The sequence below is a fragment of the Cololabis saira genome, chromosome 8, assembly GCF_033807715.1.
Source record: "Cololabis saira isolate AMF1-May2022 chromosome 8, fColSai1.1, whole genome shotgun sequence".
NCBI classification, from domain to species: Eukaryota; Metazoa; Chordata; class Actinopteri; order Beloniformes; family Belonidae; genus Cololabis; species Cololabis saira.
Genome location: NC_084594.1, coordinates 37,222,753 through 37,238,347, shown reverse-complemented (window position 1 = coordinate 37,238,347; position 15,595 = coordinate 37,222,753). Strand labels below are relative to the sequence as shown.

The 15,595-nt window shown below is 42.1% G+C and overlaps 1 protein-coding gene across 10 annotated transcripts in view; it reads right to left on the bottom strand.

Annotated features, from left to right (window-relative positions):
• Nucleotides 1-13,355, bottom strand: part of chl1b (cell adhesion molecule L1-like b) — a 74,638-nt gene extending 61,283 nt beyond the window's left edge. For 4 of the 10 annotated variants that reach the window (XR_009782986.1, XM_061727938.1, XM_061727942.1 and 1 more), the window contains exon 1: nt 13,070-13,354. The gene's annotated coding sequence lies outside the window, so the exon portion shown is untranslated. Of the gene's footprint in view, nt 1-13,069 lie in introns of all 10 variants that reach the window. The other 6 variants (XM_061727945.1, XM_061727943.1, XM_061727944.1 and 3 more) reach the window with 5 other exon arrangements.
• Between the last annotated feature and the right edge of the window lie 2,240 nt (nt 13,356-15,595).

The following is a 15,595-nucleotide window of genomic DNA, read 5'->3' as shown; positions in this document are numbered from 1 at the left end:
AGAAAGCATTACATGCACAACATGAATTAACGAGACTTCACAGCAGCGAGGAAAACAGGGAACCACCCTGATTTCATTCTGCCTATAATGTACGGTGAATTTACCACAAGTCAAGTTATAGTACTGTGAAAGCTTATTGATTTGGGAAGTGTACATTTGGCGGTGGGATAATTGTACCTAAATCCGGAGGCAGCGCTCAGAACAATGACCGCAGGCTCTAAAGAGTTCATTTGGGTGGCTGTAAATCTATACTGCCCCTGCAAAAACAAAAGAGCGTGGGTTCAACTATGCCCATCTTTGCAGATAATTGGAAAAATATGTCCATGGAGAGCTTTTCACCATGAGTGAAATCATAAATAAACATGACGAATGGGCCTTGTCATGAACTTGTATTGATTTTAAAATACTTGGCTTTACACTTTCTTGATAAATATATGTAATAAATATTCTTCCTGCTGAAATATGGAGATTTGTATGATGTATGTGTATGATATGATGTATTTGTATGGTGGAGTGCATCAGTTTCACAAGCACCATCCCCCCGTCACACACTACTGTTTCTATGTTCTCCCTGTTACACATATTCTCATTATTGAAAACCTTAGACAATACCGTCTTTATATGCCTTCAAAGTGTAGAGCAATGGGGGGAAATTCTCAAATTAGTCTCTGGTAATGACTCAAGGGCTGTACACAGAAGACACCCCCACTAATGGACTTGGTGTTCCTCTTCGCTACAGAGGTTTTTCTACATCTCGCACCCACATTTAATCTTGGTAAAGGAACTGTAAATTCATCCATCAGAATCAATTCATGCAATCATGCTCTCTAGTCTCACATGAGGCCTCCAAATGTGCAGAGACAGCAGAAAAGGAACAGCCATTAAAGTCTACAGCAACAGAGCTCTAATGATGATGGCCATGGACTTGCTGTGCGCTGCAGTCTGGATACTACCACTCTTGGGTCTGGCCAGACCAGACATAATTCCCCAGCTTGCTTTTCTGTAAATAACGACAATATTGTATTTACTGGATCACAACGGGAACCAAATGACTCAAAGCAATGTCCCTTTGATGCACTGAAGCTCCCACACCTTTGATCAAAGCAGTCTAATTATTGAAGTAAGCCTTACACAACAAAGGGCTACAAACAAATCAAAGCAGCCAACCCCAGCCCCCGGCCTGGGCTCTCCTTGCTGACAGTGACAGAGATGCCGCGCTATGCCATCAGTTTTATAGCCCCACCTCCTGCGTGAACACAGCGAGAGGAAACTGAAGACATGCAGTCTTATAAATCAACCAGTGTGTGGGGTTAGGGTAGGTGGGGTGGGTGTTTTGAACCATTTTAGCCACTTATTGAACACAACAAATCCCCCTTCTGGTTCCTTGGATCCAGTGCGGGAGATTCCATAGCAACTTCCAGCTATGCTCATCGTTGACTCGATCAAAATTGGCTCTCGTTTCACAAATCACAAACCCGGCAAGCAGACACGACTTCACTGCCAGTTCACTCCCAGTAAGTGTATGCTCCTCCAGCCAAAGACACTTTGAATCCCCCCCCCCACACACACACACACACACAGTTGATAAATATTCATTCCCCATTTCTGGAGCAGTCACAACATTGCGCTGCAGGGTCTAGGCCTACTAGATGATCTTATCCTTTTTTATTTTTTATTTATTTGACTAATTCAGTCACAGCTGTTCTGCCATGTGTGAAATTACCATTTGCAGAATAAAGCTACAGCTTCACTGCCAGCTGCAATCAGTGTGTACAAAACATAGACATGTCACAAACAAGTAACCAAACAAGTTAACATAACATACTGAGGAAGTTTAATACGTAACACTTCTGAGAGACCAACAATATGTTTGAGAGGTGTATGAATGAATGAATGAATGAATGAAATAATGAATTTTATTTTTGTGTCATGTCCGAAGACCCATCCCTTTACGGGATTATAAGACACCAGAAACAGAAAATCATCAAATACACAATATCACACACACTTAATTGGGAGCTGCACAATGTACACCGGAAAAAACAAAATAAATAAATCAAAAACCAGAATGTATATTCTTACATATATGTTACTTTTCTTCGCCTATCCCACGCTTTCTCCAAATAGTGAGCAAGTGCAAATATTTTATGATCAAAAATCCATTTGAGTCTCTCAGCATCGCTTACCCACATCAAATCCAGATTCTTACATCTATCAAATAATTTTTGACGCAGCTCATGATACAGAGGACAATAAAATAAAAAATGGAACTCATTTTCAATGTCATTAATGTTACAGTAAGTAATCCTCTCTTCTTCTGGGACCCCTCGATAACGTCCTGTCTCAAGGTGCAGAGGCAAGATTCCACAACGGATTTGGGCACATAATGATCGTTGTCTTTTAGAGAGCGAGGCACAAACATACTTTTCACAGCTATAACAACTTTTTATAAAACTAAATATTCTTTTGGTTTATACAATATGTCCTGTGACCATTTGATCTGATAAACATTAAACAAGGCTTCCTTAGCCAAAAAGACATTCACAACGCTCCCATTCTGAAATGCATGCAATGCACCAATCCTCATAAATATATCCTCTACTTCACTTGCCCATGCACCTTTTATTGTAACATCCCATTTTAATATTTTCTTAGCGATTCTATTGTCTGGCATCTTCACTATTCTGTTCCATAAAGCTAACATAGCACCTTTCCAACGTACCTCACATGGCTCCCATCCCATATCTCCCGTTATAGCTAGTATGGGCGCGAATTTATGAACCCCTAAAAAATATCCGATTACGTGTGAGCTGGACAGATGCATCTGTGTTCCTGCCCCCAGTGGTCTGGATTTCAGGGTTCCGTTAGTTCTTTACAGCATCCTGCTGCAACGGATCAAAACTAAACTGCTGTGACTGCTGGACGATCCTCCTCCCACCACTGTGATGCTAACAGACCTCTGTTCACTTACAAGCGTAGCGTCACTCTCTTTTTATGCAGCTAAGACACACTCCCACACGTACTGGAGATGACCCATTCTTTTGCAGTCTGTTTGAATAGTTGCGGTTGTAGAGCAAATGAGAGGAAAGACGTTGTTTACTTCATGATTGAGATAGCTGGAGCAATCCCAAGGGGGGCGCGCCTTTGATGTGAACAGATGAAAAATGAGGGTTTTGTGTGAGTAGAAACGAGTGTCTACTGTTGCAAAATCTGCATGAGGCTCTTTTCAGAGCCAGCGAACGATGTCCATGGTCACTGGAGGAATGAACTCCGAAGAGGCTGCCATGGAGCTACCCCTCACAGAAAGACACAATTCACATGGTTAATAGCAGCGCTTCTGGCACACGTTTGACCCCGTCTAAACCCCTTCACTCTGCAGGTGGTAAAGAAAGAATTAAAGAGAGCTCTGTGTACCAGTAATGGCATTGGATACGGAGGAAAAGAATAAGACCTTCGTATAACCTTCAGACCCTTCACATTTCTTTGATGGGTGAACCACAGGAATAAGCAACGCCATCTGTAGCCTTGGTTTGGCAGAAAAATGGGGGAACTGGGGTTGCTCACTGCTCGAGGATATATGATCCAAATGTTTAAACAGCAGGTGAGTTACTGCACACAGCAGAGCAAAGGGCCTGGGATGTATGTGCTAGACAAGAAGACCAGAAGAAGAATACACCCTTGGGGAACCAGACCTGTAGACGAGCTTTTATGAAGCTTTACGGGCCAGTGAGCCACACCCTGATGAATTCACACTGTGGCTCAGCTGGGTCAGGCAGCTGCTAAGGAAGGATTACTGAGGTGTACAATGGCTTTAAAACATGAAGCATGAGTTTGTTATCTGAAGTGATGGGGAGATGAGTTCACACACGTGAACTCATCAACTGTCAGGAAACCGACACACCCCAAGGCCAATGAAGTCAATTATACAGGCTTTCTGTGTCAACCTGTCACCCCGAGTGAACCACGGCTCCCCTAAATTATAATGACCCCCGCCGAGCTGGCAGTCGTTGCTGGACTGTTCCTGGAGAATGGAATAAACACAGAGGTCACATCAAGGTCTCTTCTAGAAACTGCAGATTAATTACAATTTAGCTTGTTAGCTTTTATTCTGTTTTAATTATGTTAATTTAAGGGACAATAAAACCTGTTTAGCATAAGAATTTCAAGAATGTACACAACACAAATCAAGTAAAGCAAACTGGACATAACTGCACTGTAATTTTGTCTAAATCCTCGGTTAGATTTTCTGTCAAAAGGCATATTTTTCTCTAAACTAAAATGAAGTCATGGTTTAAAGCTACGTATGACAGATGAGAGCATACTCTTAACCTTTCTGAGGATTTCTAATAAACAAGTGTCTGGTGTTCGTCGACAATCTCACTACTGCAACTTCACTCAGCAATAATCCCGCTTTGGTTATCGCACCGGTAGCAGACCCGAGCAAATTAGACCCAGAGCTATCCACAAAAGTCTGTCTTCCTCAAGAATTTCAATCACAACTGCATGAAGTCAATATAAATGCAAATTTCAGTGTTTAAGAGGACAAGGAGTCTGGCTAAAGGAGCTGCGCTAAGGACCACCCAGAGGTTTCAGCAGGGAAAGAGGAAACGGTGACACAGGTGTGTGGAGGAACAGGTTTCCATCCAGACAGAAAAAAAACAACTTTGTTGCACGTCGCTTGAAGACTGATGAGAGCATTTCCAGGCTGAAAACCGGGACGTCAAGTCGGATTTCCTAGTGATCATTTCAAAACAGCTTCAAGGCTTGAAGTGAAGGCTTTGAGCAATGAAGGCAGATGAATAAAAGTGTATTGTTTTACGATTTTATAGAGCTAAAAGTGTTAATAATGTGTTTTGTTTTCATCTGACCTGAACCCTGAAAGATTAACACAACAAAAAAATCGATGGGGTTTTCAGAGATGAATGTTGACAGGCAGCACCACTAATTACTAAGCTGCAGGGAAGTGCTCCATGCATCAAGTATTTGGTCCATACAACGTTCATTTGATGAATTTCAAACAAACATCTGTTAGCCTTTCAAAGAATTAGCAAGCCCTCCCTTATGGTCAAGTTGGAAGGAGCTGCGTGTCATATTTAACCTCTGTGGCAGAAACGTGTCGTTATTTTCCTTGTTAGGTTGTGGATTTCTTTCATCCTGCTGCACTAGTTCATTACAGACAGTCTGTAGTTTTGTTGCTGTAGGAGAAATGCTGCACTCAACAAAAACCCAACATTTTCTCCCTGGTGGGATGATGGTTGATAGAGACCCCACAGCTGTATTTCTGTAGCAGAACAAAGAGAGGAAGCTTTTCAAAGAAAAGGCTTGGCAGAACCGTATGGAGACCGCGGAGTGAACCATAGAGATGAAAGATTGGTGGAAATCAGTTGGACTATTTAGGTAAAGTAAATTACAGAAACAAGCTCTCAAGCTCTCATATAAGTGTCACAGACAGGTCAACAGGGCTGTTAGGAGGACACTTTTACGCTGGCTTTATTGAATCTGCTAATTGGCTGGTTTAAGGAACTCTTGTTTCGTGAAAGTTTGAGCAACGATCACAGGTGGGAGCTTAAATAACCTGAACAACCTGTACCGGGCCAGGACTGTAGAGAAGTCCCAGCTGATCCACACCGCCTCCTGTTCGTTCAACGATTTTATGTTGCTGCCGTCGGGTGAAAATACGCTCCACAGTATAGAACAAACAGACTTCAGAACACAGGTTGTTCTGTTGCCACCGGCTTTCTAAACAAGTGCGTAGATTTAACTTGTTGTTCCTGTGGTCCATGTGTGTCTTTTGCTGGCAGTACAACAAACTGCCCCTCAGAGATAATAACAATACTTATACTTAACTAACACACACGCACGCACAGACAACCCTCCATTTTATTCTAATTTATTTGTGGACGATCTTTCAGTCTGGATCATAGTGGATGTTATAACAGGGAGAACTAGAACAGCTCTTCAGGGAGAACTAGGGAGAACTAGACGTCAGTGTCGGAGTTTTGTTTCTGGAAAGTCTTCATGAAGATAATCAGCAACATTTAAACAACATTCAGTCCTACTAACGACCTCTTGCGTCTTTTAGTAAGTCACTGGTGAATAAAATGTTTTAGTGTTGAGATAAAACATATTTCTTTAAACATCGACATCAAACTAAGAGGAAAATTACATTTTAAACAACCTTGTGTACGTACTACTCTTAAAAGCAGGTGCATATCAGTCTGTGGGGGAACTTTGTGGAATGGTCTGGATGATGAAATCAAACAAAGCACTAACTTTATACAGTTTAAAAACACATACAAGAAAGCAATTCTTGACAAGTATAAAAATGGGGACCTCTAAAGAAGAATTTACCTTCCATATGTATTTCTTTGATTGTTATTTTGTTCTTTGTGGGATGGATTATATACGATACAAATATAGCTGCTTGCATTCATGGCTGTTCATGGATCATTGTAGAGGTGACTGGGAGATTGGATTTTTGAATTTAGTATATTGTAGGAGACCGGTTTAATTATGCTACAGTCCTGTTTATTGGTTGTTTGTGTTGTATTTATTTTTTGTTATTTTGTCTTCTCCTTCTTTTCTTTTTTTTCTTTTCTTTTCTTTTCTTTTAATTTTTTAATTTTTATAGGTTATATATGATATGATATTGTGAGGAAGGGACAGGACTAAATAAGCGTTCTGCTTCCTCCTGTTCCCTCTCCAACACATTGTTTTGCTGTGTGTTTTATTTTTGAATGAGACTGTTAAATTGTTTTGCTTTTTTAATATTTTGATGCTTTTAATTCAACTATAAATAAAATAAAAAATTAATAAAGAATAAATAAACAACTCTTTTTTGACAGCATGCAACCTTGTGAGTGGTCTGAATTTGACTCCAGTGCCCCTTTGGCTTCGGGACCCATTAGGACTCTGAAACGATGCAACACGGTGTACTGTATGTCATCAAAACGTAATCTGCAAGAAGTGTTGATTTCTGAATAAAACCACGGTGCTGTGAAAAAAGAAGAGGTAATGGAGGTTTGGGCTGCTTTGGTGGTGAGCTGAGGGTCACGCCTGTAAAAAGGGAGATCACAGCTCTCCCCTAAGCTGATGAATTAATTTGGACTCGGGCCATACTGGTAAGATTCTTTCACTCAACATTTGCTGTGTCTGGGGGGGCATTCAGAAAAAACATATGGCGCTGTGGAGAAGAACCTGAAGGACAACTGGGAAGACTTTTAAAAATGAATGACTTTCAAAATCTGCTGAAAATGTAAATTATATGGAGAGTATTTAAGTTCTGTCAAATATAAACAGCTGCTTTGAGATGCCTAACACCCTGTAACAGCACAGCTCGAGCAGTGCAGATGAGTCAATACCTCTACCTGCCTCCACAATCAAATTAAAAAGTGGAGCAAAGAGAATCAATGCAACTGCTGCAAAAGAGGCAATTTAAAGATGAAAGTATCTCCTAATCTCTTAACACACTTAGGAAATTGTCCACTAAGGTTTCTCCTGTTTCCTGAATCCAGTCGTGCTCGCTCTCTTCTCTGAGTGAGAGTGCTGTGCTTGACTCGGGGCCCCAACAGAACAGTAAACACTCTTAATATGCAGAGCAGACCCTGAGCTCACATGTTCGCACCAGACCCCCATGCACGGAGTCCACTTCCAGAACCCAACGGGGCCCAACACGATGTAATGAGGTCCCGGGGGAAGTATGTGGATGTAGAGGACCGTTGCCCTCATGGCAGACCTCATTATACGCACATCCTCACCTACATCGAAGCACACTCCCACGGCACTTAATAATATTATTTAATTCCCGTTTTCAAGAACGGATCAGTACAAAAACACATGACATGTTTACTGGGGATTTTGTTTTCTGTAAGACGTAGAGAGACGCTGAAGTGCTGAGTGATGCACGAACGTGTTTTACAATCGATTTCAAACCATAATGAGGCTTTATTAAACTGGGAAACGAGTGAGCTGACTGGCCTTAATTTGCATGTATGTGTACATACAACACGTGCAGGATTGTGTGCATACGTCCCAGAGACCCCAGAGACCCCAGAGACCCAGAGACGTGGTCGTGTAGATGAACGCCAGTGTGCTGGTCTTATCTCCAGACTCTTCTATTAGTTATGTTACTGTGAGTTCTTCATAATTTTGACTCAGGAATAATTCACAACTGTGGAGATTTATTTGGGGATTTATTTGTGACCAACTTCCCTGAAAGCACCAAAAAGAAACCTCTGTCCGTGCAAGGATGGAGGTTCAGTCGCTTTTACAACACTGCAGTTTTGTTTGCTATCTTCCTCTTCTGTAACTACTTTCTTGAGTCCCTGAGGCGTTTCTTCATGATTTCAGCTGAAGTTCTCAGAGCTAGTTTCACTGGTCGCCGGACGTCTAACATCCCAAAGTCACACACGGCTTTTACAACAGACATTAAGCACGATCAAATTAAACTAAAGTGGTCCATAAACATGATGACCCCCCTGCATTTTTCACATACCGTCAAAGACGCATTTGCATGGCTGTACACCTGCTGTGCACCGCTGGTCGATGAACACGACGTCAGTCAGCCTTGCCAGTGCGTCGTTACAGATTGCCCAATCCCAACCAAACAAGGAAAGGCATTTTATGTTAACTTTGACAACAAGGGCGGGAACAGAAATGCACAGTTTGCTGATAGGCTGAGAGCTGGTCCTGAGAGCAGGTTCTTAGGGCAGGTCCTGAGAGGAGGTTCTGGGAGCAGGTCCTGAGAGGAATTCCTGAGAGCAGGTTCTGAGGCTTCTTCGGCGGCTGCTTCTTTATTTACGTGTGTTTCCATCCCTCCGGCACAGATCCCAGCTGAGCTCCACATCAAAGCCGGCTTATTTTTCTTAAACAAAACAGAAATGTGAAGTGTGGAAAAAGCGAGACGCAAATCCAACACATTTACTGACAGACTTCACAGAGTCAGAAGAGCTGAGTGTGCGTCATTTCTTCCGTGCTCCGTCCTCTGTGTCCCCTGCCTGTCAAACATGTCCTCCCTCATCCTGGTCGCCCTTCACTTTCATGTCCCAGGGGTCCCTTGTAACCTCATCCAAGCAGCTACGCACAATAGCCTTCATGGAACACAAAGCCCATGATACCGGGCTCTTCCCCTCCATTCTCTACATTTGTCACTTTTATTCCTGCGCTTTTGTTCCTTTTACCTTTGTATGCATGAGTTATTTCAAACCCAGCCTGCAATTGAAATGGAAATCATCCTTGTTTCCCTGTGACTCCAGGACAATCATTTCTGACTTTCTAAGGCTCACCTGTCACATTTGTTGTTCCTTTGAGAATCTAATGTGTACTGCTGTTTTAGCAAGGTTTTTAAAATAAACACATAAGTAAGAAGACTTGTACTATGATTCAGCAGCAGCATTACAAATCTGAGCAGACAAGCGAAGCCCGAGACAGTGTGATTGGAAAATGACTTTGAAGCCAATAATGCTCAGCGGGATTAGCCCTCACATTAAATTCCCCCTTATTGCTTCTCATCATTGTTAATGGTTTTCATGTGCGGCTAATCTCAGCTGACTAATTAAAGGCAAAAGTTACGTTATTTAAAAAGCCGACGAAGCTGAAGCTGAACGCCACAGAGGAGGGAGAAGGCCACGGATATTTATGTTCCCATGCTGTCACTTGGACAGAACAATAAGAATGCCCCGTGTTTACTTTGATGACACGTCAAGACAAGAAAGTACAAAAGACACAACAAAGGTGGCAGCAAATAACATATTTGAGAAAACCACCACAGAGGAAGGACGATGACGGAGCGGACAGAGGCCTTACGTGGACCACCGCTGGCCACTGACATCTTATTCCCTCTTGATGTGAAAACAAGCACTGAACACACAAGATAACCTTTCCCTCGTCGCTGCTTTGTGCTTCTGTATTATGATTAGCACCGATTAATGATAAACCTTCAATCTGATGATTGACTCCTCTCATCATTCCTCTCTCTGCATTCCTGAGGTATCCTGGGGGGAACCATTCCCAACACTCATTGCTCAACCTCCTCCCTGAGCCAGGCGCAGGTATCAGAAAAAATCTGGTGAATAAATAAGCATATTGGCAGAGTGCAGGCAAGAAAATGAATATTTCATATGACCAAACACGTTTCCAGGAGCTACTGTCTGGAAACGTTCCCTTCCTGCTGTCACCGGTGACGAACATGAAAGGAGAGGGCTCGGAAATGCTACGCTGTTGCACTGTCAGCTGCCTGCAGCACAGTCCTTCCTGTAATTGCTTGTAATGCTGGAGCCTGAGCTGAACTTCAATTAAGGCCCGGGCCCTGGGTAGACACCTCACCTTCACGACACGGCTGCCTGGACAACTCCAACATCAACACCAGCAGCACCAGCAGCACCAGCAGCAGCACGTTAAATGGATCATTAGTCTGATGCAGCTCTTCATTCCTACACACCACTACCCCTCTAATCTCCAACTGAGAATTCCAGGTTCATTTTGAAAAGTGGGATTATGACCTGACCTTTCTCCAAGTGGTAGATACATGCAGCACATAAAGGGGGAACATTAAACAATTTGTGTCAAGTTAAAATACACAATGTATCAGATCTTTAATGTGTTCAATGGAATCCCTTCAACAGCAGAGCGTTCACTCTTCCATGGGTCAGGTTAAAGCCCAGTAGTCACCATCTCAACACACCTGACAGGCTGCTCTCCTCCAACCAGGTGTGTGCTGCCTGGCTACAATGAAAGCGTCCTCCCTCCACATCCCTCTCCCCCTTCATCTCCTGCTGCACCCAGGACAATACAACAAAAGCACATACATGCCACAAAGAAACACTTCTGCTCCAAGGAAAACACACCTACCTGTGGACAGGTGAGGACAAAATCCCAGTCTGCCTCAATGGTGGTTCCCACCAGCCTCTGGCGGCGCTGCCAGTTTGCACCATCGGACAAATGATGAAAACACAGCAACCTCAAAGCTCTAGGGCGATTTTGTCATTGGTTCAATCTGCGTGCAGCAAAAAGAGAAAGAAGCCGCGCTGCGTGAAGTCTCATTGAAGTGCAGGAGGAAGTTTGATCTGAACAGAGCCAGAGCAGTAACTGGGTACCTCTCAGCACAGGAGCAGACATTCGTTTTGTCCTCGCAGTCAACTAAGTATAAGCGAGCCAGTATCAGGAACGAGTTTGCCTGTTACCACAAAGGACGTTCTGTTTGCTGCGTTTTGAAATCTAAATGATTAAAGGGGTGAAAAAGGTCCATGAAATGCACCAGGTCAGAGCAGCATATTAAGTGGTGGAATGGGTTGGCTGACATGGACCGGCTGGGAGATGGTGGACACTTTGCTTGTCCAATTACTGGCAGTTGCTCAAACTGTTTGGTGAGAAGCATTCGACCTACTTCTGGACACAAAGCACCACTGCCCTGAATACAGAGAGGCAGGGGACCATTTGTGATGACAAGTGCCATTAGTGGCTCTTGTCTTTGGCCTCAAAATTAAATGTGAGATTCTTACCTATGTCAGTGCTGGCACAGCCCATTGGGATGAGTGGGGGGGACGCCAGCAGCATCAACACAGTGAGATAATTATGGCAGACAACTTTCGAAGATCTTTGTGTTTGACATCGAGCAGTCAGAGCAATAGTATCAGAAGAAACACTGAAACACCAGTGAGAGTGATACTTCCAGTGAGTTTACTACAGCACAAGCTCCTTTTTTCTCTGTACGTGTACGCCAAGTGTACACCAACTTTGCTGCTTTGTGAACAATACCAAAAAGGCATCAAAAGGAATACAAATACCAGATAATAAGTAAACTACACAGCATTTCCGTTTGCTGGAATTCCCTCTGAGGCTCCGTCTACCAGGAGACACAGAAGACCGCGGTAAGGAAATCAACAATTGCAGCAGTTCCACGAACCATCTGATGAATTCATATGCCTCATAAATATTCATATTGCGTGGATTTTTAACCACTTGAGATATGATTGGACTATAAATGCAACAAACACATCAAGCACAAAAGCAATAACGGTTCCATAAACACCCCGACAATTAAGAAAAGCCTGAAAAACAGATTCAAATGTCCCTCTAATGTGGTTTTAATCACACAGACTTAAGTATCATCAATCATTCTAATCTTGTGGCCTACCAGCTTTTACTTTACTAGCAATGCTCATCATAGATAGCTGTTTCATTTGATGTGAAAAAAGGCATTTTAAAAAACAGATTATTCATTTGGTGAAGACATTCTTCTATTTTTACTGAACACACTGTTCCACCTTTCAGTGACTTTTAAAGGTGTTGCTACGGAGTGACGCAACCACATCTACCCAAAGGTGAATCCCCGTAACACTCCAAGCAGCATATCCACCAGTTTACCACCAACACACCTTCTCAAAGTGAATCCTTCAAACGCCACACAGATGCCATGTGCGCCTGCAGCAGCTCCTGCTACAATCACTGAATGCATTTATTGGCAACAGAGAGAGGGCGGGGGCTTTTTCCAACCTGGAAAGCCTGGGGATGATTCAGTTCTGCGGTTCAGTGTTCAGGATGAGAGTCAGTGATGAGCCAGTGATGAGCAGGCTGAGATCATTCATGGGTGATGGGCAGTGTAGTGGCGAGCCCGTTAGTGATCATCATCAGATACTATAGCTAGTCCTATAAATGAGAGAAAAATGGCTCTTCATAAGCCACACCTGTGATTCTTAGTAGTAATATAAATTATTTAAAATAGTGAGAAACCTTCCACTATAAAAGTTGCATCAGTAATTTGGAAAAAAGGGATAATTAAGCCATCTTTGCACCATTAATAAAACCGATTAAACTATAAGGATAGTTTTTATTCCACTCATGAAAAGACCACGAATTCAGTCTTGACAAAATGTACCTGCAATAAAAATCTCCTCCATTTTTTTTTTACTTTCATTTTTATTCATAACCCCCGGCACTTGATCAGTGCAGGTGACTGAAGCGCGCAACACCAGCTGACAGGCAAAACAGGTGTATTAACAATTTCCAAAGGGGGCACAAACATTGTACATTTTTTTCCTCATAAAGGATGGAAAAACTGCAGAAAACTTACCTTTGGCTGCAAGTCTTGTCGCAGCAGCTCTTGACCCAGAGTTGAATTCCGACCGCTGCAGAGACGAGGGTTAATAACGCAGCGCGCCTGGCTGTGCTGTTGCTCTGAGCCGGAGCGCCTCCGCTCCCACTCCTCCCTTCTCTCCACCTCCCTTTGGATGCTGCTAGAAAACGCACCCCTCCTCCTTTTGCGCCTCTGTAAGGAGAAAAAAAAAAGTAATAGCGGCTTCGTCGTCGTTCTCCACAAAGACGGACTCAAAGAAAAGAAGGGACCCTATCGCAGTCAATAGGTTTCACACAACCCCATGGCAACGCAGAAATGCGCTCCGCAACTTCCCCACGTTGTGACCGGGTTAACGCTCCCTCCACACACCCCCAAAAACACTGACAGACATTATTCCCGAGCTTCAGAGGAGCAGGTTTCATTTGGGAGAGGCGGAGAGGAGGTGGGGGTGGGGGGGGGGGGGGGGGGGGCTATACGGAACATTAGGGCCAGGCAGGAAAAATAAAAATAATATTTTAGAGGAGGAAGATTTTTTTTTTCATCATGCATTTCGAGAAAAAAGTCGAAATGTCGAGAAAAAAGTCAAAATGTCGAGATTAATGTTGAAGTACAATTTCAAGAAAAAAGTCAAAATGTCGAGAATAATGTTAAAGTACAATTTCAACTTTATTCACGAAATTGTATTTCAACTTTATTCACGAAATTTCGACTTCATTTTTGAAATTGTATTTCCACATTATTCTCGATATTTCGACTTTTTTATTTCTTCATTACTATACCCAGTATAGTAATGAAATACAGTGTATTTACACTCTGTATGTAGCTTTTTACAAATCAAATGATGCTGTTTTATCATCAAAATCATTAAACTAGTAGAAGGTCTGAAGCTTTTACACACGCGGACAAATTGTTTGGTACCATTCCATTAAAGTAAGAGCTTGGCAATAATAATAATAATTTGCGAAAAATTTGACTGAATTAGAAATTGCTTTTGAATTTATTCTTGAAATTGTAATTCAACATTAAATTCGACATTTCGACTTGTTTCTAGAAATTGTATTTCAACATTATTCTCGACATTTCAACTTTTTTCTCGAAATGCACAGTAAAAAAAAAATCTTCCTCCTCTCAAATATCTTCTTTTTTTTCCTGCATGGCCCTTATACTCTTCCGTAGGGGCTAAACTCTCTTCATAAAGATGCTTTTCAAAAATGGAGAGGAGGAAAAATAATTTCCTTTTAGAGTAAATGTTGAACGTTGATGAGTAGAGATTCATTAGTTTCTTTTAAGTCTTCTGTGACGCACATTCACACTAGACATATATACTTATGTATTACATCTTCTTTTTGATTTTTGATTGTAATTATGGAGGGGGGAGGGGTGGGAGTGTTTCTACCTCCATTCTAGTGTGCTAATTAATTATTTTTTATTCTATTTTACTACTTTTACTAGACTAGTATTTCTTTACTTAGTTTTCTTTATCTTATTAGTTACTGTAATTTGTTCACTCTGTGCTGTTGTTTCTGCTGGAATTAAGGTGCAAACACGTCATCCTTTCATGAACAATTACGTCGGAACAATTATTTTGAGTCCTTTTATTTCCTTAGTTCTAGATGGAGTTTATACACGTTTTCTGTGTCCTTTTGAACTTGACCACTAATAGTGCTTTAGCACAGTAAATCACAGATTAAAATCAATGGAAATGATGGTAGAATCAACAAAAACAGCAATGATTTATAGAGTGCTATATACATTTTAAGTAAAGTCGAAAAATAAAAAGAACTGCACTTCATCTCTTAATCGCACACATAGGGATGGAAGATGCTGTATATCTATAACCAACGCATTCAGAAGGGAATTCATGGTGCAACACATAGCAGGAAAAGCAAGGCCCAAGGGCAACACGGGGACCAAACCAACAGCTTTCTCAGGTCTCATTTTAAAATGTGGAACTCACTGTGTGGGTTTTATGGTGGATTCCAGGGCATTAACAGGTGCTCTTGTTGTGTCATCCTGCTGTATCTCAGCGGTGTTCACTTCTGTCATCATAACGCCACTGTTGACTAATGGTGTCCATGGGGATCCCTGATTTTAGAACCTCTGACAGCACAAGATCATTAATAACTCTTTGTGTCAGCGGAGCGAGTAGGAAAGGTCAGCAAGAAATCAATTTATCCAATAAACTGGGACCCAGAGAAAAAAATGGAGTGGATTGCTAACCTAGAAATGACAAGAGTGGAATGAATCTCCCACCATCAATGGTTTTGGTGATCTCTGATTCACTGGGTCGGTCAGTGATGGACATGTAGTTATGTATTGCAGTCTGTCATATACATTTATATATAAACATATACATACATGCATACGTGCATGTATGTGTGTGTGTATAACAGCAACATGCTGAATGAATTCTGAGAGGCAAACTAACGGCTTCACATGTGCAAGACACCTGGAATGGGCGGGTTTCTATGGACGGCGAAACCAATGACATCAACGCTCTGAACCAGGTCTTCTGCCCGTCTT